At 45.2% G+C, this 24,931-nt stretch overlaps 1 protein-coding gene across 1 annotated transcript in view; it reads right to left on the bottom strand.

Annotated features, from left to right (window-relative positions):
* The window catches only part of SNRK (SNF related kinase), a 227,731-nt gene that overhangs the window by 119,473 nt on the left and 83,327 nt on the right, over positions 1–24,931 (bottom strand). Inside the window, exons 4-5 of the mRNA XM_067005634.1 lie at positions 23,693–23,744; positions 15,098–15,211 (exon numbers count right to left, since the gene is read on the bottom strand). The gene's annotated coding sequence lies outside the window, so the exon portion shown is untranslated. The remainder of the gene's footprint in view (positions 1–15,097; positions 15,212–23,692; positions 23,745–24,931) is intronic.

Raw genomic sequence — 24,931 nt, 5'->3', positions numbered from 1 at the left:
TATACGTGTATGTTCGTATGTACATGCATGTGTGTGTAAAAAGCTTTCGGAAAGCAAATATGGCCTCAGACTATTTTATAACCAGCTTTTTACCACTTAGCAATAGGCCACAGACATCTTTCTATGTCAATAAATATATATCTACAATATTTTTCTTAGTGACTGAAGATATTACATTGTACCATCATTTTTTAAAAATCCCCTATTGTTGTACAGTAAGATTAGTTCATTGCTCTATTTTTGGAAAAAATTATTACTATTATTATTTTTTTTATTTTTTATTTTTTCGGTACACAGGCCTCTCACCATCGCGGCCTCTCCCGTTGCGGACCTCAGGCTCCGGACGCGCAGGCTCAGCAGCCATGGCTCATGGGCCCAGCCGCTCTGCGGCATGCGGGATCTTCCCGGACCGGGGCACGAACCCATGTCCCCTGCATCGGCAGGCAGACTCTCAACCACTGCGCCACCAGGGAAGCCCACTATTATTATTATTATTATTATTACTAAAGATCTTAGGGCACATGCTTGATTATATGCTTAGAATAAACTCCTAGAAGTAGAATGCTGGGCAAATGCTTTGCAAACTGTTAGGATTTTTTGATATACATGGTCAAATTTATCTGTAGAAAAGTTGTAATAATTTACATTCATCTTCCATGTATGAGGAGATTCCCGATGTTCTAGTTTACACTAGACACTATGTTTTTCTTTAAAGTCCTGGGAAGGCAATGACATTCTGTAATCTTTTGGGAAAGAACCACAGTTGCATATCCATCCTATACACAAAGCTTCCCTTCCACTACAGCTCCATCTGAGAAGTCAGGCCCCAAAGGAGCCAAATTAGACCCAAATTCAAATATATCTGGGTCTCAGAACATCCTCTCATTTCCATCAGCCTCTGAACACACATCTGGCCAAACAACTCTCTGTGATTTGTGACCTGGACTGGATTCAACGCTGACCTAGATAGAGAGTACTTTGGATCTCATTACCCTCCCTCCAAACCATCTGGTGCTGGCTAAACAGGTTATCCACGCAGTAGGAACCTCCATCCCTCAACTAGCTTTCTTCTTGCCAGGTTTCTTCCAAAAAAAAAAATATTTTCTACCTAGCTCCTTACACACAAAAAAAGAGGATATGGATTATCTTTTGCATATCTTAACCTGATAGACAAGAAGCTTATTTTTTTAGAACTCAGCAGTTCTACAGATTCAATCACAGCTCCCTGGATGGACCAGGAGACAGTGAAAAGGGAGAGAAGGGAAGAAGGAATGAATTCCCATGGTCACAGGACTGGGGCCTGAGGCGTTGCCTCTGCATGTTATCTCACTTATGTTAATATTTAAAATATTTGTGGTTGGGGGGGAAATGCCAATTATCTTCAAAACAGAGAATCTGTTCTTGGCTACAAGTGTTTTTTCAAATTCCTAGAATTAAAGCAGATTGTTCTTCCAGGCTCATGAGCTATTTTTAACTGCAAAAATATGGAGCACACATACGTGTTCCCACGTTTATCTATGTGCAAGGACGCTGGGGTTCGTTACTGCCCCTTAGCTCTGTTGAAGGCAGAGCTAAGGGACAGTAAGCTTGGTGCTTTACCACCTTTGCAGAAGTGTATTGCTGTGGGGTGAAGGACTGTCTTCCTTTATAATTACTCATTTTCTCAAATGACATTTTGGGATTTTTTTAAAAGCAGTCATGGAAAACAACACAGTTACATAGAAAACAAACTTATGGTTACCAAAGGGGAAAGGGGCAGGGAGATAAATGAGGAGTATGGGATTAACAGATAACACTACTATATATAAAACAGATAAACAAGAAGAACCTACTGTAGAGCACAGGAAATTATATTCAATATCTTGTCATAACCTATAATGGAAAAGAATCTGAAAAAATATATAATATATATAACATACATATATATATATGAATCACTGCTGTACACCTGAAAGTAACACAATATTGTAAATCAACTATATTTAAACTTTAAAACATTAAAATCAGTCACATAAAGCAAAACAGACCTATTTTTTTGAACCTCTATTGTTCATTGCGTTGTGTTGTTAGGGTCTCTCTTCTTTTGACCCTGGCATTTCTTTACTCATGTACAGCATCCTTATCGAGGGCCTCCTGTGGGCAGAGCCCTCCGCTGGGTACCGTGGAAGCCCTCGTCCAGCTCTGTCCCCAACCAGCTGTCATGAAGGGGTCCCTGCACTTCACACAGCCACAGTTTATGCACCTTTAAAACAAGGCACCTGGCCTTATTGCCACAGGCACTGACTCCCCTGCACTTGTGGCCTCCTCACGGCCCGGGGAGGGGTGTCCTGAGCAGGCTCTGGCTGGCATCCCAGGCCACAGGTCAGAGAGACACATGGCTTGCTCTGGAAGTGAAGCAAGTCAAAGCTGGATGGAACCCCGCCCCGAGCCACGCCCACCACAATCACGGGTAAGCCCGACAGATGCTGAGGTCCTAACAAAGGTGTCCGATCCAAACTAACGCCATTGTAGTCATATATCTGTGGCTCTCTTAAAATGTTTTGTGATGAAAATTTTCAAAAATACGCAATATAGACAGAAGAATAAAATGAAAACTCAGGCACTCATCACTCAGCTCCAACAATTTTAACTCTGCCCCTGAGCCTCCGAATCCCAGACATCCTGTCATTTTACCCGTCAGTGCTTCAGTGCCTGTCTGTAGTTAGAAAGGATGTTTTAGAAATACAACCGCCATGCCGTTATCCACAAAATTAACAGTTATTCCTTAATATCAGGTTAGTTCTCTTAAAGATGTCTCTTTAAGGCTTTTTTTTCAAATCAGGATCCAAACAAGGCTCACACTTTTGTTTTGATGGTCCCTTCTGTTCCGTAACAGTGTCCACTCCTTTGTAAATTTTCATTTCCCTGCAGTTGGTTTGTTGAAGACACCAGGTCATTTATTTTGTAGGATGTCCCACGTTCTGGGCTGGACCGTTTGCTTTCTTGTAGTGTTGCTTAATTTGTTCTTCAGTCCCCTTTACTCCCTGTAAACTGGTAAGACATCTAGAGGCTTGATTAATTTCAGGATCAAATTTTTTTTTTTTAAGGCAAGAATGTGTCCGAGTTGATGCTGTGTATTTGACATTGCATCCCCTTCGGGAGCACATCCGGTCTGGTCATCCCACTTATAGTGATAGATCAGAGGGCTCAGGTAGCTAAGTAAGGGGGTGACCTTGACGGGAAGCAGAAGAGATGCGATTTGGACCTTCTCAGTCCGATTCCAGAATCCACAATTTTAGCCACTCCCCCATCTTTCAGGAAAAACAAGTGCTCCACTTTTATACCTTTTTCTCTGTTTCTGGACTCCTGTACCCACCACCCATCTTTCCCCTGTACCAAGGACAAACACCACTAGTTGTAGGTCAGATCTCATAGTTTAAATTGGGGAGGAACACAAGGTCAGTGCTTTCAAGCACCAGGAGGTCCAGGTGTAGCTTGGGTGCTCAGAGGTCCACTGGGTCGTGGTCAGAGGTATAAGAGGTGGGGAGGGTCTGGGAAGGGGGTGGCATCTGACAAGAGTTTTCCTTGGCCACTGCATTTCTCTCCAGCCCTAAACCCTTCAGGCTCTGGATGCAAGAGCCTGGGACCCCACGGTGCCAAATGTCAAAGGGATTGAGAATGACTATGAAAGTGTGATCACATTTCCAGTCTTTATCATGAATTTCCCATTTCCTTATTTTGCCTTCTTTTCATGCCCTCTTCTGCCATGATTTTTCTCTCATTTTCTCTCGGTTTTCACTGGCCTCATCTGTCTTGTCCCTCCCTCATGGGACAGGGACCTTTTAGAACAATCACACACTGAAATTACACGCCAAAGGCCGTCAAGGTTGCAAGAGAAAGGTGGGCATCATAGGTGTTGACCTCTGAAGTCTCTGCAAGTCCTAGATCTGAGGGTCTACCTCCAGCTTGCATGTAGGGAGAGACTCCCACGAGAGACTCCTAGCCAGATCCTGGGCACAAAGACCCAAGGGAGCTGAGGGGTGGAGAAGACTGGAGAGAGAAAGACCATCTGATGGGAAAGAGAGAAATCCCTCCCAGCGGGCTCTGATGTTGTGTTTCTCTTTAATTCACCAAGGTTGTGTTCTTTCTGTCCACACATGAGCTGGGCTACAGGCCTCAGGCCTCCTAGAGGCCGCAGATGTATTTGTTCTTGCCTTTTGTGGTGGTGATTACCTTTGTGCACTGCTCTCCTTCATTTACAAGGAGTATTTGTAGAGATCCTTACCATTTACAAGGTCGTGAACCCTCACAATGACTCTTAGAGTGAAGGATCATCACCACGCTCACGGTCACTTGAATACAAGACTCAGAGCCTGTGAATGCTTGAGGTTCCCCCATGATGAGGCAGCTGGGCCAGGACTTGAACCCATGTGCCTGGAAAGCTGAGCATCTTCCCCTATGACCACCCCCTACCCCCAACCCGCCCATACAAGGTTTGCTTCAGAGAAACAAGAAGGGCTTGGGTGTCACTTTCTTCAGGACCCAGTGACTCTTCTTCCCAAGAACTCGGTTGAGAGCGCCGGTTCCACGTGCTTTGTTTGTGGTCAGCGTCCCGTGGGAAAGGGTCAGCTGGCTGTTCTGGACAGAATTTTTGGTGAGGCCTCCCTTGCCCGCTCTAAGTAATGAAAGCCTTGGTACTCCCAAGGGGGTCTCCTTGGGACACATTCCTTGTTGTTATTGCTATTGATGTGTTTTGCAGGTTTGCCTTTTCAAATTAAAAATCATCGTTTCTCCAATCGGGAGTCACATGTGTTCATTTTGCGACTCTTACAAAAATGAAGAAAAGCATAAAGAAAAGCAATCTTGTCCAGTCTCCTGCCACCTCAAGCCACAGCGAGGACTTGGTGGGTTTCCTTCTTGCCTCCTGTGCCCCTGCAGATGCCCGCCCCATGCTTCTCTGTGCCTGGAGTCTCACAACAGGCCCTGCGTCCTGTCGTATGGCAGGGTTCGGCTACGAGGGAGGCCTGGCAGGGGGAAGGACAGTCTGGTTGGGAATTTATTCCCCTCGCTCCCTCTCTGCAAGGTCACCTCTGCTGAAGGTCACTGCTCCTTTCAAGACCCAGGAGCCAAACAAGGCACTCGCTCCCCCACAGGCTCTGGTAACTGTTCCTAATCTCCTTCCTTTGGGCCCCGGGTGGTAGGGCTCTGGGTGGTAAAGCCCCCGCCACTGCAGCACTGGTTGTTTCCCCCGCACCTCCGCCCACACTTTCATAAATAATCCTTCCCCAGGTTATCCTGTTTTGAACGTGCCATCTGTTTTCTGTTGGGAACTGGACTGCCTCACCTTCTGACTCGTTGGTATGTCAAGACCTTTCCCTTGAAGCTCCCGTGGCCATGGGATTTTCTGAGGTTTCCAAAGCAATGTATGAAGTAGAGCCTGGAATAAACTTGGGGGTCCTGGGGCAAGAAGGCATCTAATTTCCTGACTCCTAGTGGCACCCCTCTCACCTGACCTGGCTCGGAACTGCCCCAGGCCCGTGCCCGCACGTCGTGATGTGCCACAGCCCTCCACCCGCTCCCAAGCACCTCCAACTCCTACTGGCCCCATACGTCCATTAAAGTCACTCCTTTTGTCACCAGAATTATCTCCACGAGGTCCCGCTTGGAAAGGAAGTTGTAACAGAGGAGGAAGGAATCCTGACTTTTTCACCCCAGAGGCCTCTGCACGTGATGCTGCCTCAGACCCCCGCTCACCGCCTGGCTGAGTCTACCTGCCCTTCTTATCTCGGCTTTGAAGCCTTCTCTGAGCTCTGCACCCTCGCGGCTCTTCCACGCTGTAACTCTCCTCATGAGGCCCACGAGGGCAGGCACCGTGTCCTACTCACCCTTCTACCTGGCACCCACCCATAGCACCTGGCATATAATAAACACTCCATCAATAAGTTGAATATTGTACATTTGGGACATCCTCCAGTATCAAGTTTTCCCATTAGCCCCATGCTGAAGGACTATTTCCATTTGGAAGAACCCTTGAATTGAAGGAGCCAGTCATTGCTTCCTGGAATACTGTTTACACGTCCCCATAGGCACTAAGGTGATGGGACCCTACAAAGGTGTGTTTGTGGGAGGTGGGCATATGGGGAATAGAACAAAAGGTGCACCTTTGTCAGAAACTTGTGTGGGGCTGTTGACACGGGAGGAGGCGGACTGTGAAAGCAGACCCGGGGAGTCGGGAGAAAATTCTAGTCCATCATTTTCCCAAGAGCCAGGTATATAAAAAAACACCAGTGCTGCTGACGGTCCTAGGAAGATAGACTTCAGATGCAATTTCACTCTTCTGGAGTCACTTCTGAATTTATCTACCATATTTAACTTTACCTCCTAGCGGGGTCAGGGGAACTTTGAGTATTAGTGAAATATTTCAAACCTCCCTTTAAGAGGAAAATATGAATACCTCTATTTGCACAAAGAAACAGTGGAAAGATAGACAAGGAACTAGTGAAGTGATGACTTCCGGGGGTGGAGTGGAGGATCCAAGCCGACTGCGTAGCAGAGAGAGGGAAACTTCTCAATTATAACTTTTGATATTGACTTTTGAATCATAGGAATTTATAACCTATTTAAAAAAGAAAATCACATTTGAAAAACCTTCCCTGAGAAGAGCAATAACTTTCCATCTTTTTTTTCACTTCAACCCACTCAGGTGGGGCAAGAGACCTCATTGTCCATCTTGTCTGTCCTTTTACACTTTCCAGTGGAAGAAACAATGGGACGTGTTTATAATAACAAAGTGTCAACGTTTGGGGAGAGGGGGTAGCATTATGTAAACATTTGCTTTGGCAACTGGGGTATGATGATTCCTATTTGAACCACAATGTATCTTCCAATTTAGTTAACTAGAAAATTACGGGCCCCAAATACTGATGTGGCAAATATAGAAACCTAAACATCTTAGAGAAGATGAGAAAACCTAAAACCAACCACATGGATAACACGATAGCAGCAACTGCTAAGAGAGAAAACAAAACTTGCTTCCTCCTAAGTGTGGGCATTTGGCTGTTTAGAGTTTTGCATGCACAGCAGGAGTTTTGCAAGTTGCCACATGTTGCATAGATGAAAGAATTTTGGATAAATGCTGAATAAAAGTATTCTGGTGACACGCTCATTTTGGTTCATGAATTCCAAATTCAGTCACCCGTAATGATTCACTTAATAAGTTAATAGTAGAAAGCGATTAGTTCTCCCTAAATGACAGCTGGAGGATTGCATGGCATTCGCCCAGAAGAGCAGAAAGGACTCATATGTTTGGAAAGCAATTTGCATCCATCAGGAGAATTCTTGCATCTCCAGTGGCCTTTGAGACCACTTCGAAAATGGCTCTATTAGAATTACTGTACTGGTAAAAATTTATAAAGCTATGCTGCTCTGAGGTGGCCAGAGCCCTAGAGAATTTGGACTCTGTGATGGAAAAGACCACCCATCTAAATCATGCTTTTTCCCAGTGGGAAGCAGCCCTTCAAACAATGAAGGTCCTTCTTAAGTATCAGCTTTGGCCTCTGGGATAACTTTTCTAGAAAGAGCTTGCTGGGTGAGTTGCAAACACTTGGGGAAATATTTTCACAAGGAAGTTCTAAGAACTGTTGAGGATTGAGTAGCTCTACCCTTCCGTACATTTTTAACCACAGTTAAGAATGGCAAGGAGTGATGGAGCTTTCGAGGCAGTGATTTTAGACCCTCTGACCCCCTCGACCCTCTTGTCCTAGATCTTCCCAGCATCTGCCCTGTTCTATCCTGTCTCTCACATCGAATTCTACACCGACCTTTGGACTTAGGGGCCTTCTTGGGCTTCCCTAACTTTGATCATCTCATGCTATCACTTGTGACTTGCACCAACTCTTCTTCTTCTTACTCCTGATCCAGCTCCAGCTCCAGGGGACCAAAGAGGAGGTAAGATGCAGTAAAATGAAATCCCCACGGCTCTTGAATCCAAACACCTCTACACCTTAGCCTGCTATGGTTAACCATCATGGACGCTTAGGAAAACATTAAGCCACGTGGCGTGGATCTGTACTTCCCAGGAACTGAGACTATGGGTACATACAGGGTTGACAGTCAGCTGGTTAAGTACTGAATTACTTCCCTGTCACTTGGTACAGCTAATGTCCCACTACCTTGACCACCTAGGCTCCTTCCCTGGAACTCCCTAGACCTTCCCCTAAACCTGCAGCTTTAGGGACAATACCTGGCCAATCAGGGGCAGGAGTGGGGGTAGGGCCTCGGTTGGGTACCCTTGGCCCAAATCCATTCTCATTGGCCGATACCTGAGCCAGACTAGTTGTTATCTATCTCAAATATCAACCTTTACAAGTGAGCCATGGTCTTAGAGATTTCCAGATAAATAAATGAAAAAGAAAAAAGTCAGACAAGTGACGGCCGTGCCGATATTCCCAGATGGCAGCCTCTTCTCTTCAAAGGCTGCCCCAGAGGTATAAGCAGATGATTTACTAAAGCAGATGATTTACTAAATACTGCCTTTTGCCAAATCCCCAGAGGCCCTTGAATGTTGGGTGCTAATAAAGCTCAAGTTATTATTAGGCATGTGGTCTATGTAGGTCACTGCCAAGTGCTGGCAAAGAAAAGCAAAGCAAACAAGCTAACCCTGGTCAGAATGTGGATGAGGAATTGCAACCCCTTCTCTAAACAGGAAACACGCCTGAAATCTTTTTGGTCTCCAGAAGGACTTGGCTTCCTCACCTATAAAATGAGGGTCCTATTAATGACCCCCTTCACCAGTGTCTCAGGATTTTGGACAAGACATAAGCCTCTTTAGAAAAAAGTGGGGGAACCCACCAGGGAAGAGTATTGGGAGATTCAGCCTCATCCTGTAGAGGCTTGGATCCTTTGGATTTTCCGTCGCTGCCACACTGCAGTGCTTGACTTCCATTTTACCTGGCAGCCCTGAGAGGGACCACGGCCATGAGTGGGGCAGGAAACAGCTCCAGGAATTCAAGGTCTTGACTAAAGGAAAGAGCAGATCTGTGCTTCCAGTTCTGCTTGGACACAGGCTTTTCTCAGATGCTCACAGGAAGATGACTCGTGTCAAGCTTTCAACCATTTGGACAAAGTTCAGGATTGTTCTTTAGCAAGACCTCTTCCTGAGCAATAAGGAGCACACACATTTCCCAGGCATCCTGTTGGGCGGTGATGTCCCCTCTTTACCAAAGCTCTCCGAGCTGGAAGGGCATCCGCACAGGCAGGAGAGACAGAGGGGTTGGGGCCATGTGTCTGGGCGAGGGTGGTGGGGTTGGAGGTGTCTGCGGGTATTGCTGGAATGCAGGTGCAGTTAGGACCCTCCCGGGGAAGAAGGAAGAGCTAGGACAGGCAAGAGAGCGGTGGATCTGCCCGTGCTGAGGTGCCTCCTGACGGGAGGTTTCCAGGCTGAGTCACCCCATCTGAACCTGGCAAAGAATGGGAAACCATTGGGAGAAAGAACAGGAAGAACCAAATTCAGGCCAAGCCAGAAGGAAGGGGCAGGATCATGGGATTTCTGGGACAGTGGAGCCCAAACTGAGCCCTAAGCATGCTCCTTTTTTTTTTAAAGAAAAATTAAAACTCAGCTAATGTACACTTCCTCCTGTTTTACACAACATGTGAGGTGAACCCACATCTTCAGTTTTATTTATGTACTAAATAAGCACATGTAGCACTTATTTGGTGCCAAGCACTCTTCCAGAGTCTGACAAGTTTTAACTTATTTAGTCCCCAGGACAATCAGAGGTCCTATGATTATTCCCATTTTACGGCGAGGAAACTTGAGGCATGGCAGAGGCTTACCCAGGTGAGGAGGAGCGGGGACTGGACCCCAGGCAGCCTGGTTTCCACGTCTGTGCTTTCAATTCTTGAATTGATTTTTTAATAGACTTCATTTTTTTAGAACAGTTTCAGATTTATAGAAAAATTAAGAAGATAGCACAGAGGGTTCCAATACATCCTGTATCCAGTTTCCCTTTATAAACATCTTACATTAAGGTGGTATGTTTGTTACACTTAATGAACTAGTATTGATCATTATTATTAACAGAAGTCCACAGTTTATCTGGATTTCCTTAATTTTTACCTACTGTCTTGTTCTGTTCCAAGATCCCATCAGCTTACTGCATTCCTCACGTTTCCTTAGGTTCCTCTTAGCTGTGGCAGTCAGTTTCTCTGACTTTCTTTGTTTTCCATGACGTTGATGGTTTTGAGCAGTGCTGCTCAGGTGTTTTGGATGTGTCCGATGATTTTTCTCCTAATCAGACTGGGGCCCAATCCTTGTCTTTTTTTTTTTTTTTTTAATCATCTTTATTGGAGTATAATTGCTTTACAATGTTGTGTTAGTTTCTGCTATATAAGAAAGCGAATCAGCTATATGTATACATATATCGCCATATCCCCTCCCTCTTGCGTCTCCCTCCCACCCTCCCCATCCCACCCCTCTAGGTGGTCACAAAGCACCAGCTGATCTCCCCAAACTCTTGCCTTTGTTTCTTTTTTACATCTTTATTGGAGTATAATTGCTTTACAATGGTGTGTTAGTTGCTGCTTTACAACAAAGTGAATCAGCTATACATATACATATGTCCCCATATCTCCTCCCTCTTGTGTCTCCCTCCCTCCCACCCTCCCTATCGCACACCTCTAGGTGGACACAAAGCACTGAGCTGATCTCCCTGTGCCATGCGGCTGCTTCCCACTAGCTACCCACCCTACGTTTGATAGTGTATATATGTCCATGCCACTCTCTCACTTCGTCACAGCTTACCCTTCCCCCTCCCCATATCCACAAGTCCATGCTCTAGTAGGTCTGTGTTTTATTCCCGTCGTACGCCTAGTCTCTTCATAACATTTTTTTTTCTTAGATTCCATATATATGTGTTAGCATATGGTATTTGTTTTTCTCCTTGTGACTTACTTCACTCTGTATGACAGACTCCAGGTCCATCCACCTCACTACAAATAACTCAGTTTCATTTCTTTTTATGGCTGAGTAATATTCCATTGTATATATGTACCGCATCTTCTTTATCCATTCATCTGTTGATGGACACTTAGGTTGCTTCCATGTCCTGGCTATTGAAAATAGAGCTGCAATGAACATTTTGGTACATGACCCTTTTTGAATTATGGTTTTCTCAGGGTATGTGCCCAGTAGTAGGATTGCTGGTTCGTATGGTAGTTCTATTTGTAGTTTTTTAAGGAACCTCCATACTGTTCTCCATAGCGGCTGTATCAATTTACATTCCCACCAGCAGTGCAAGAGGGTTCCCTTTACTCACACCCTCTCCAGCATTTATTGTTTCTAGATGTTTTGATGATGGCCATTCTGACCTGTATGAGATGATATCTCATTGTAGTTTTGATTTGCATTTCTCTAATGATTAATGATGTTGAGCATTCTTTCATGTGTTTGTTGGAAATCTGTATATCTTCTTTGGAGAAATGTCTATTTAGGTCTTCTGCCCATTTTTGGATTGGGTTGTTTGTTTTTTTGTTATTGAGCTGCATGAGTTGCTTATAAATTTTGGAGATTAATCCTTTGTCAGTTGCTTCATTAGCAACTATTTTCTCCCATTCTGAGGGTTGTCTTTTGGTCTTGTTTATGGTATCCTTTGCTGTGCAAAAGCTTTTAAGTTTCATTAGGTCCCATTTGTTTATTTTTGTTTTTATTTCCATTTCTCTAGGAGGTGGGTCAAAAAGGATCTTGCTGTGATTGATGTCATAGAGTGTTCTGCCTATGTTTTCCTCTAAGAGTTTGATAGTGTCTGGCCTTGCATTTAGGTCTTTAACCCATTTTGAGTTTATTTTTGTGTGTGGTGTTAGGGAGTGTTCTAATTTCATACTTTTACATGTACCTGTCCAGTTTTCCCAGCACCACTTATTGAAGAGGCTGTCTTTTCTCCACTGTATATTCTTGACTCCTTTATCGAAGATAAGGTGACCATATGTGTATGGGTTTATCTCTGGGCTTTCTATCCTGTTCCATTGATCTATATTTCTGTTTTTATGCCAGTACCATACTGTCTTGATTACTGATACTATTCATAGAGAATCCTAAGGATGCTACCAGAAAACTACTAGAGCTAATCAATGAATTTGGTAAAGTAGCAGGATACAAAATCGATGCACAGAAGTCTCTGGCATTCTTATACACTAATGACGAAAAATCTGAGAGTGAAATTAAGAAAACACCCCCATTTACCCTTGCAACAAAAAGAATAAAATATCTAAGAATAAACCTACCTAAGGAGACAAAAGACCTGTATGCAGAAAATTATAAGACACTGATGAAAGAAATTAAAGACGATACAAATAGATGGAGAGATATACCATGTTCTTGGATTGGAAGAATCAGCATTGTGAAAATGACTCTACTACCAAAAGCAATCTACAGATTCAATGCAATCCCTATCAAACTACCACTGGCATTTTTTACAGAACTAGACAAAAAAAGTTCACAATTTGTATGGAAACACAAAAGACACTGAATAGCCAAAGCAATCTTGAGAACGAAAAATGGAGCTGGAGGAATCAGGCTCCCGGACTTCAGACTCCATGAGAAACCCTTGCCTTTTGATCGTTACAGTGAGCTCTTGCAAGGCAGGTGCCAACCTAACAGGGACATCTGCCATTATTTGACAGAATTCCACACTAGGTATTTTTTTTCTTATGTATTTGGTTCTTTCAGAAGGAAAAGGAGACTTCCCTTTTGTTGTTGTGCTAAATCATCTGGTTCCGAGTAAAGAAAGTCATCTTACCCTAGACTCTCCCGCTGGGGTAAAGCCCTTGGTTTACACTAGTTTCCATCTTCCAGGGTTGCAGGGTGCATTTCGTTCCTCCAGCTGGGCCCTGTTCATGTCTGTTAAGACTCAGACCCCGGCACAGAGAAGTGTAAAGGGAAAGTCGGGGACTTGGTCCTGTAGGGCTGTGTGGGGTTCTATTTGCTTCCTTCAGCCAACATTTCCTCAAGCCTTGTCACTCCCACTGAAGCCAGAGCATGCGCGGCCAGCTGCCTCCCAGCTGTCAGGTCGTGGCTCTGTCTCCGCAGCTCTCCATCCCTGCTGTCTCCGGGGAGGCATCTCCGCAGCTAGCCCTGTGTGAGCACATCTGCAGAAGCTACCCCACTCCCCACCTTCCTCAGGTGCTGTCCTGGCAGGCGGACTCTCCTTCCTAGATGATAGACCACACCGTCAGATGGATCCTGATGGTCCAGACTGGGAACACATGCATTTGATTTTCCCAGGGAGAACTCCAATCATAAAGATGCTTACGCATGAGGGAAGTGCTTGATATACGGCCTTGAGGTGATAACAATACACGCCACCTTCTCAGAAAACTAAAAATAGAATTACCATATGGTCCAGCAATCCCACTCCTGAGCATATACCCAGACAAAACTATAATTTGAAAAGATACATGCACCCCTATGTTCACAGCAGCACTATTCACAATAGCCAAGACATGTAAACAACCTAAATGTCCATCAACAGATGAATCAATAAAGATGTGGTACACATAGACAATGGAATATTACTCAGCCATAAAAAAGAACGAAATAATGCCATCTACAGCAACGTGGATGCAACTAGAGATTATCATACTAAGTAAGTCAGAAAGATAAAGACAAATACCATATGATATCACTTAAATGTGGAATCTAAAATATGACACAAATGAACATATCTATGAAACAGAATCACGGACATGGAGAATAGACTGGTGGTTGCCAAGGGGGTGGAGGGTAGGAGAGGGATTGGGATTTTGGGATTAGGAGATGCAAACTGGTATATAAAGAATGGATAAACAACAAGGTCCTACTGTATAGCACAGGGAACTATATTCAATATCCTGTGATAAACCATAATGGGAAAGAATATGAAAAAGAATGTATGTATATATATATATATATATATATATATATATATGTATAACTGAGTCACTTTGTTGTACAGCAGTAACTAACCCAACATTATAAATCACCTATACTTTAATTTAAAAAAAATTTTTTTAAATACACGCCACCTTTTAAAACCATGGCAACACAAGAGGCAGGACAGTTGCAAATGAAAGGGTGTTTAAAATATGGCAATGGGCTGCAGGTGTGGAAAGAAAGTTGATTAGGAAAACAGCTAGAGGAAATAGGGTCCTGCCTTCATTCTCATCTCCACTGTGTCCCAGCTAAGAGCCTCACCAAGTTCCAAGGCCAACCCCCAATAACTGCTGGCTATATGAACAAGGGATACAGAGTAGGCATCTCCTGGCTGCCTCCAACAAGTCACAGCCCAGGATTCCCATCTCTTTCCCTCCTTGCCTTCGGTCTGAACAGAGAGCTAAGAGCTTCGTGGCTCATTTTACCTTCCCAACCCTCGTCCTGCTAGGTTGAATCATTAGCCTCGGTTCCTCACCTTCTGCAGCAACCACATCCTCTGCTGTGTAACTCTTCAGATCCTCCAACAACCTTGGGAGGGAAACACTTCCCTGCCTCATGATTTTGGGCTCGGCTGGAGGATATTAGTAGATGTGACGCATACAGTGGTTCTTAATGTGCTTGTGTGGTTGGGCGTGTCCTCTTATGCCTCTCCCCGTCACCCGAAGAACATGCCCCAGCTAGCTTGCTGGTCCTGGGAGGATGGGAGGCATGTGGGACAGACCTGGACCCAAACAGTAGCGTGGAACCCAACCCAGCAGATTCCAGCCAAGATCAGCCAAACCCCAGCTCAAATATATGAGTGAGAAACAAACGCTCCGTGGAATGCCATCAAGCTTTCAAATCCTTTGGTACCAGCAATAGTACCTGCGGAGTAATATGCAGGACGAAGTTTTCTGGAAAGAGGAGACTTCATGTCCCAGGAGACCATGTCTTTCTTACATGAGCCTTCCTGATGATGTCACCGTCACTGGGACTCACCTCTCCCAGAAAGCATTGGTCTGTTAGTAATAACAGTAATTAGCATTCACCTGGGGTTTTATGGGCAGGAGGGCAGCAGCAACATACACCTATCTCATGAGGTGGAGAGGCCGGGATTATCACATTCATTTTGCAAAGAGAAAATTAAATACCCAGACGAGTTGGGTGACTCACCAAGACTGGACCAGGAGGCAGCTGTCTGAAGGAAGAACGCGATAAAGAGTTCCTCATACCCGGGGGAAGTCACGTGTGTGCTCGCGCAGGCGCCTTTTATTTTTGTAACATTTCCTGTTTTTAAAGGGATACAGACCAATTGTAGAAAAATAGGAAAACGCGGGAAGTATTAGTAAGTTTCCATCCTACCTAGTAGTATTTTGATTTATTTCTATGTGTTATTTTTGTTATTTTTTTTTTTGGCCGTGCCACGCGGCTTCCGGGATCTTAGTTCCCTGACCAGTTGCTCCCTGAAGGGGAAGTTCAGGAGTCCTAACCACTGGTCCACCAGGGAAGTCCCTGTGTTATTTTTAATGCATGTATATTTATTATATATTTTTATAAGTTAGAAGCATACTGTATATATAAGAATATTTCCTATGGCATTTAAAATTCTTTAAAGACATTAAAATTCTTTTAATGCATACTGTGTTCTATGACTTATTCTAATTTGTTTAAACATTCTCTAATACTGTAAATGTAGCCTGTTTGTAATTTTTTTGCCATGAAGAACAATGTTTTGGTGAAATCTTTGTTGGCACAGGAGGTAATTTATGTATTTACTGCATGGCTGGTATAAATGGTAGCTGGTATAAATCTTTGTCTAAATCCCTGATAATTTCCTTATAATAAACTTCCAGATGAACTTCTGGGTCAATGAGTTTTTTTTGTTTGTTTGTTTGTTTGTTTTTTGCGGTATGTGGGCCTCTCACTGTTGTGGCCTCTCCCTTTGTGGAGCACAGGCTCCGGATGCACAGGCTCAGTGGCCATGGCTCACGGGCCTAGCCGCTCCGTGGCATGTGGGATCTTCCCAGACCAGGGCACGAACCCGTGTTCCCTGCATCGGCAGGCGGATTCTCAACCACTGCGCCACCAGGGAAGCCCAAGGGTCAATGAGTTTTAACACTGAAATAGTTTTTGTCAAACTGCTTTCCAGAAAGGATGTCCCATTTCTATTGCTAATTATGATGTTGCAGTTGCCCATCTCACAGCCTCCTCACTAGCACTGAGTATTATCTTTAAAACAAAGTTGCTAATTTGATGGGTGAAAAATGGTAGTTTATTGTCGCATTTTTCATTCCTAGTGAGACTAAAAATTACCGCATAATTATTAACCATCAGTAATGGGATGACTGGGTAGAGGAGGCATTTGGATCAGGGCCTGGCATAATCGTTTTGAATGAATGAATTACCCAAGGAAGACCACGCTGTGCATGTGAGTAGAACTGCTAAGACTATGTGCTAAGGACTGAGGTTCTTGATTGTGTGGACAGGGATTTATTCCCAGTCCTTTCTTGATCAAAAGGACAAAATGCTGGGATAGAAGTGAGGTTTTCGAGTGTCTACTGGGGTGCCAGGACTGAGAAAGAGTTGCTGGGCTTTGGAAGTGGCGGACTGGCCAATGAGAACGCTCATCAGGAAAAGGAGCTGGTAATGCAGCCCCTGGTAATTTGCAAGCCCTGGTCAGTAATTTGGGGGCTGGAGCTGCCAGTGGTGCCCTCACTGCTCCAGTCAATCCCTGATGCCCCAAGCACACACTTGTGGTCATGGGGTGTACTTGGACTCTGCAGACAATTCTGTTCCCAGCGGGAAGTTAGGACTGCGAACTGTAGCTTTCCCATCTGACTGTGTCATGATCTGACTCAGCCACTAGGCTGGCTGAACTGGATTAACCCCTGCTGTTTCTGTTCCTCCAAGCCTGGCCGAGACCTCCTCCCTCCTGCCCTAGGTGAGGAGCCCCACCCCAGCCCAGAGCACTCTTGTAGTAATTATTACCCTGCCCTGTAATTTTTCACACACAAACCATATGCCTCTCCTTGAAAGAAACTACCTGAGGGTGGACGTAGGGTTTCATTATCTTGTATCTTCAGCAGCCAAGAGTGTGAGAATGAATGAGTGAATGAATGAATGAATGCTCCAGGAGTATCCAGAGTGCACCAAGAATAAACTAGGGCCTTGGAAACTGGTTGGGAGAAATAGCCAGAGATCAGTCTTTATTAATATGTTTCATGATGGAGTTTTGCTCGACTGAGAAGTTATAACTTGGATATTAGTCTCTGCGGTTGGTTGAGTTTGGGGCAGAGACTACATCCCACATCCCCGTGCCTTGAAGTTTTCTGGTTTTGCTCTGATTTGAGCCATGTCTCAGCAAAAGCAGGGGTTTGGGTTTTTTTTTTTTTTTTTTTTAACTATCTGCCCAGCTTTCTTCTAAAGGAGCGGTTCTCAAACTTAATATTGAGTACTAGAATCATCTGGAGTGCTTGCTAAAATACAGAAAGCTGAGTTTCTGATTTAGCATTTCCAACAAGTTCCCACTTGATGCTGATGCAGGGGCCACACTCTAAGAACCACTGGTCGAAATGTTTTAATCTGGCCCCTGGATAAGGTACCCAATTGACCTTCTCCCAAGTCGGCCTCTGGGCCAGGCCTCACCTCTGTGCATCCCCACAACACTTTGGAATGTCTTTTCTTGGCAGTCTGCATAGGCAGACGGGACCATCCTAACCTGTGTTAAGGCCACCAGGGTCTAAAAAGTGCTGCTACAGGGTCTGAAACCTCATCAGGACACCTACTAGCTTTCTGGAGAAGCACATGAAGCTTCAGGAAATGGAAGTTTACACCCTGGGAAAACCCCAAGCTCCAGGAGCCAACCTTTGGACAGCAGGCAGCCGCCAAGGGCCACACCCGCCCTCTTCCAGAGGCAAATCTCCTCAAGGGGGGGGGGGGGGGGGGGGACACCTGGCCGTCACCTGTGAGGGTCTCCATGCACTTTCCACTCTGCCCCGTCTATGCCTGAGCCCACATCCTCTTTGTTGATCTTTACAGGAGAAGGAGAGAACCTGGGCTAAGATTTGCTTTCCAGCAGCTTCCCCATCACCATTCAAATAAAATCCAAGCTCCTGACCATGGGCTGAGCCTGCCTGGTACTGGGACAGCATCTCCCTTCTCTCCAACTTGTTGGGTCCACTCTGACCTGCTGTCCTCCCTGGCTGGCCCTCAGACAGCAAGCCTGTTCCCATCTTGGAGCTCAGCAGTTGCCCTGCCTGCAGAGCTGGGGCCCCACATGGACAGGAGGCTGGCTGTCAGGCCTCCCCTCTCCAGAAAGAACTTCCTGGTCACCCTCCATAAAGCAGCCCTGCCTCCCACCTGGTCCTTCTGCTCCTATCTTCAGAGCACTTGTCGCCGTCTGATGCCACCTCCAGAATGGAAGCCCCATGGAGGCCTGAACCTTGTCTGCCTTTCCTAGTTGCATCCCCAGCACCTGGAGTGTGCCCGGCACACCATTCTTGTTCAATAAGGATTTAAGGAATGAATTTGTGGCCTCCACCAGGCAGACTATGGAAGGCAGGAACTGGCATCCTTCAACAGCATATCCCAGACCTGGGCTCTAAAATCCAGAATCTGGCTCCAGGTTCACTGCTTAATAGCTGGTTCAAATGGGAAGAACCGGGGCCACAAATGAGGTTTCTGTCACCACCCCTGTCGCTTTGGACAGGCCCTGCCAAAGGGTTTGGATGACATTTGTGGTGCCCTCCCTTAAGACGGTGTTGAGGCTCAAATGAGGTGACTGCTGGGAAAGGGCTGGCTATGCCAGGAAAAAAGTGCCTGCAAATTTGAGGTTTGGGGCTGGTGATACTTCTCTATGGCTTTATAATCTGCCTGTGAGATTCCTGTGCCCGCCTGCCTGCACCTGTCCCTTGCTGAACTGCTGCAACTGAACAAAGAAGGGGAATTTACATAATCAACACCAACTTGAAAGTAAATAAATGCGGTTTGCACATAAAACGTAATGTCAAAAAAGTTTGCAGGTCTCCCCAAGGAATGGCCTAATAGGAGGTGGTGACAGTAGATGATGATTGATGGAAAATGGGCAGAAGAGAGCCATTTTTTAGGAAGTTCTTCTTTTGAACCAGTTTCTTTACCAAGTTTTCAGTCATCTTGGGACTCATTACCTTTCACTCAAATTGCAATTCAAATAAAGATATAACACACGAGGGCTTCCCTGGTGGCACAGTGGTTGAGAATCTGCCTGCTAATGCAAGGGACATGGGTTCGAGTCCTGGTCTGGGAAGATCCCATGTGCCGTGGAGCAACTGGGCCCGTGAGCCACAACTACTGAGCCTGTGTGTCTGGAGCCTGTGCTCTGCAACAAGAGAGGCCGCGATAGTGAGAGGCCCACGCACCGCGATGAAGAGTGGCCCCCGCTTGCCAGAACTAGAGAAAGCCCTCACACAGAAACGAAGACCCAACACAGACAAAAATAAATAAATAAATAAACAAATGTGGGGTTTAAAAAAAAAAGATAGGAGCCCACTTTAAAAAAAAAAAAGATATAACACACGAAAAATTCCTTAGGGGCAAAATAAAGACAAAACACGACAGTACTTTGAAATAGATAAAAATGATATGGTTGCACTGAGGAGTTATAGAAGATGCTCCCTCTCCATCCCTCTTGAATGGCTTGGTGGCCTGTGATTCAAATTTGTTTTGTATGATATTCTCTGGCTAGAAATTTGTGTGGAGAAAATTGTCTTTGCTTAAAATGGTAATGTCAAAATGTCACTTTTTATATCAATTGTACTTAGTGCATTTTTGGTTGAAAAAGTATTATACTAGTAAATACATGGAGTCATCAAAAAAATAAATAGAACAAATAACATCTGCACGTGGCATTTAACTTTAGATGAGCTTTTCATTCTTGTAGTTAAGAAAAATTAAAGCATTATTTAATTACTTCATAAGCTTAAGGCAAGCCTATCACAGATTAAAAATCTAAGGAATTACATGTGAATAAGAAGTTCTGGAGGGCTTCCCTGGTGGCGCAGTGGTTGAGAGTCTGCCTGCCAATGAAGGGGACACGAGTTCATGCCCCAGTCTGGGAAGATCCCACATGCCGCGCAGCGGCTGGGCCCGTGAGCCATGGCCGCTGAGCCTGTGAGTCCAGAGCCTGTGCTCCGCAATGGGAGAGGCCACAACAGTGAGAGGCCCACGTACCGCAAAAAAAAAAAAAAAAAAAAAGTTCTGGAATCGGAGGCCCTGCTAAGGGATCCTCACCTTGGTCATTTCTCTGCCTCCATTTTCCTGCCCGCGAACACCTCTCCAGGTGGGCTTTTCTGCTGGGCATTAGGGAATTGAAGTGCAAGTTAAAGATCAGTTTGGGGTCCACCTTTCCAGCCCAAGGAACAGTTTAGGGAGGATCTTAAAAAGCGATTTTAAGTTGACTTCAGATAAATGGCTCAGCTGGAGAGATCTGAACCTCCCAGAGACCTGAAATGGAGGCCTCCAGTCATATCTGGCTTTCCATTTCCCACCTGGATAAGGAATTAAAGGAGTAAATTCCTTCTGGTGAAGCCCTTGCAGGTAGGGTTGCCAGATAACACTGGAGAAGAAAAATACAGGATGCCCAGTTTCATCTGAATTTCATATAAGTAACAAGGAATGTTTTAATATAAGTGTATCCCAGGAGATATTTGGGACATACTTACACTTTAAAAAATATTCATCATTTATTTATGTGCCCTATATTTTACCTGGCAGGGTCTGTTTTGATCATCGAGTCTTTGGTCCTAGGAATGGAGGGACAGGATTGCTTTACACTCTTCCTGACCTGTTTTACCCTACAAATGAGAAAAGTTTTGCTATCAGTCTCCAGTCACTCCCATGCCTTGTCCCTCTCTCCTGGTCCTGGCCGGTAGGTCATGGGCAACAGATGGACATGACCTTAAGTAACCCTGCCTGAGCTGCAGCTGAAATGCCGCCTACGCAGCCACACGGCTTGGAAGCAGCAGGGCACTTACCAAAGCAAGGATGCCAGAAAAATGCTCAAGTCCTAAAACAAACCAGGGTAGGAATGTTTTATGGCTGTTGGAAGCATTTGATTCTAAGACATAGGGCCTCGGAGACCCAGAACATTTCCCTAAATGCAGAGCAAAACTCCTGTGTCAGCTTATTTATTTCAGTATTGCTAAATGCCACTTTTATTTTATTTTATTGTTATTATTTTATTTATTTATTTTTTGGCTGCGTTGGGTCTTTGCTGCTGCACGCAGGCCCTCTCCAGCTGTGGCGAGCGGGGGCCACTCTTCATTGCTGTGCGAGGACCTCTCATCACAGCGGCTTCTCTTGTTGCAGAGCACAGGCTCTAGGCACGCGGGCTTCAGTAGTTGTGGCTTGTGGGCTCCAGACCCCAGGCTCGGCAGCCATGGTGCCACAGGCTTAGTTGCTCTGTGGCATGTGGGATCGTCCCGGACCAGGGCTTGAACCCGTGTCCCCTGCATTGGCAGGCAGATTCCTATCCACTGCACCACCAGGGAAGCCCACTAAATGCCACTTTTATTACTAATAATACCTCACACTCATGTTGTGCTTTTCATCCAGGTATCGCCGGGTGCTATAGTCACATGAAGCAGCGTAGCCCTGTAGCCCCTGGATTATGCCATTATACAGAGAGCTTCTTTGAGGTGGGACAGACCCAGACAGAAGTTAGGACTAGTTGGGTCCAAACCTCAGTGGGTGATGGACATTAGGTACATATTCCCCACCCCACCCTATTACACTCTTAGCCTCTCAGGTACGAGATCAGTGCTACCTCCTTCTCCTCCTTTTTTTTTTTTTAAGCGCCAGCATTTAGCACAATGACGAATATAGCAGGTGCTCAATAATGTTTGCTGAATGACTGAATGAGTGACAAACAAGTCAATGAACCTGGAAGTAAACCTTGAGTTCCCTTCTTTGTTTTATTTTCCTGTATGTGGGGCGTGTGGCAGTGACTGTCAGTCCTATGTCAACATCTCAGATTGTTTAGCATTTCCGAGCATGAGGTCTTTCCTGAGGCTTCCACTCCCAGCAGCACCTGCATCTGTGTCAGAGGATGGACCACGGGCACCTGGAACTGCCTTGGCTGCATTCCCTGTATGTCCTGCCCCTGCAGCCCTTAACTGATGAGAGGGCTATAAACTCTCCAACTCCCTCATCCCCAACGGGGACGCTTAGGTGTCACCTACACCGTGCGTTCTCCTTCCCTTCCCAGTCCTGTTTCCCCACCCTATGGAACACTTCCTAATGAGTCACTTTCACTAGAATCTTCCCTCAGGGTCTGCTTCTGGGGAACCCAGCTTGACACTGGAGCATTTTGACTCATCTTCTCAATGATGTTGACTCTTTTTCTTAAACCAGGAAGGACCTCCTAGGAGAAAACAACAATAGCAACAACCACCAATCTTGCTATTGGCTGAGGAACAGGAGAAGATGAGGAACAGTGAGGACTTCATATCCACAGGGGCTGGAATACAGAATTTCAGCTCAGAATTTTCCTGAGCAAAGACAGCACAACTATGGGTCCCTGCAAAGTAAGCTTCAAATTATGCACACAAGCATGCAGTTCTTCTTCCAGGCTCCCCACCTGCGGACTATCTTCAGACAAGCCCCTGCAGGAGCCAGAAGTCAAGACCAGTGCTTGCTAAATGATCAAGGCAGCATCCAGCAATGGGAGGTCAGGCAGGACCTAGATCAGAGAGTGTTTCTTCGCTTCCTTCCATTTAAATCAAGGGAGCCTTAGCAAAATGGTGGGGGCAGGTAGGCTGAGTCAGTGTGAGGGGTCAGTGGCCATGTTTCCTCAAAATGACTTTTAAAGAGTCATTTCTGCATTCCCTGGGGCTTTCTGGTCTCAAGATTTCTCATTTGCAGAGATCAAGCTCAGATGTTTGGAGGGACTATTCCTCTTTCCATCCAAGGGTTTCAGGCAGACTCAGACCAGATGGGATGGCATTTAATAACTTTCCTGACTGTACTATAGGGACGATGGCAGGGTTAGGTGTCCCTCAGCTCCCTGAGATTTTATTGGTTCGTTACATTTTAAAGGGCTCCGGTGATACTGCCGTAACCTACTTCAGAAGAAAACATTTATTATTAACGTTGGTTTAACACTTAACTTTCTAGGGTATTTGTGGATGACACAGTCATATATCTGCCTTTTTATAGTGCTTTGCAGCAGAGCACAAGATCTTCTGGCTGACACCTCATACATCATCAAAATTAAGACCTCTAGGCAAGCAGAAGAAAGTAGGACGGGGGTGTGCAGTGGGGCCAGTGACTGGGCATGACTCTAATGGTTCCCAAGTTAACTTTCCTTTAGAGAGAGACCGTTTCCATTAAGGACCAAATTACTTTTAACATTAAGACATCTTTGTTTCCATGGCAACCCACAACAACTTGAAAGGAATGGTCCGCGGTGGCTATACTGCCAAGTGATGCTTCCAACCTGATTGGTAGCTGGTGGAGATTAACTCAGGGATGGCGGTCAGTCAGCCAGGGGTCAACCTCCAACTGCTGGGCATTCAACCCCAGCTCTCCTGTATTAAAGCCAGAAGAAACCTGGAAATCAGCAAGCCAGGACAAGAGCAGGTCCCCAGTATTTTATAAACATAACTGTATCATCATAGTGTCAGAATCTTTGCTGGAGACTTAAAATAATATTAACAGATAACTATGAAGAAACAGTTAACACAAGATAACAGAAAACAAAAGGAGAAAACCGGTTATTGTTTTTTTACTGACCTTCCCTTCAAGATCCAGTACTGTCTGACACTTTGGGGTCTCTTTTGCCTGCCTATAAAAAGAAAAGTGAGAGACCATAACTGTGTGGTTTCATATGCTCTTACACCCACAAGCCCCCTTTTCTCACAGAAACTGGCCAAGCGTGACAACAGGGGAGCGAATTATTTTCCGCTGCTCTTTAGCAGAGATCATGTCTGCCCAGCTTTACGTGGGCCACAAAACCTGCTTTGTGACAAAGGATCCTGACCTTTATGTTGAGAAGGAGCAACAATTATTGTCCCTAAGCCCTGGGACCATCAGCATTTTTGAGGAGAAAAAAAGAGAACCAAGAAAAAGCAAATATTCTGAGAAGTGAGTAAGGACTGTAAAATAGCCATATGGGGAATTCTCACTTGAGACAAGAGAAAAGCTTGCATCTTTTCCACTGACAAAGTGACTGCTGTTTGCTTTGCGCCGTCAGGAATGGACTGTGTGTAGTAGGAAATGTAATACCAATCCATCTGCTGGGATCCTTTTCCTCGTCTTCTTTTGTCAACTGTGTGACGTTAACAGCACCATATGACATGTGCGTCATGCATCAAACACATGCCTGATGGTCTCCAAACAATATATCCAGAGAGAAATAGAGCATTACAACCCAAAAAAGGAAACAGGAGAGGAAAGAGAGCTCTGCCCACCGCACCCACCCCCCCTCAACTGTTGCTGATCAGTAAGATTCCCCTAAAGGCACTGGACAACACAGAGCAGAGATGGAGAAAAGCAGACAAACCCTTCTGCATTCTGGGAAAAGGAAAAGCCAACGGTGGAAAGAAACTGCTATCAGAATTGTGAAAACATCGCTTTAAGCCATAGCTTCCCTTCGCTGATGTCCTTTCTCCAGGTCCAGGCATCCAGTCTGTAGGAGTCAATAGCCTGTGATGTTGTACAGTCGGTCCTCTGTACTGTAGGCTCCCTATCCCCAATCCCAGATTCAGGGGTTGAGGAACCTGCAGATATGGAGGGCCAGACTCCTCCATCATTTTACGGAAGGGACTTGAACATCCATAGAATGTGATGTCCGCAGGGTCTGGGAACCAATCCCCCATGGATACTGAGGGATGATTGTACTTTTTGTTTTTAATTCCTAAATGATGGGACATTTGAGTACGTGTCTGCAGGAATGTTTAGGGAACAAACCTCCAACTGTGTATCAATGCACCAGATACAGAAGTCTCTATGGTAGGCGGGACTGGGGGTTTC

Source organism: Kogia breviceps, chromosome 10, assembly GCF_026419965.1.
Source record: "Kogia breviceps isolate mKogBre1 chromosome 10, mKogBre1 haplotype 1, whole genome shotgun sequence".
NCBI classification, from domain to species: Eukaryota; Metazoa; Chordata; class Mammalia; order Artiodactyla; family Physeteridae; genus Kogia; species Kogia breviceps.
The sequence above is the reverse complement of the archived record's forward strand: the minus strand, read 5'-3'. Positions and strand labels throughout refer to the sequence as shown.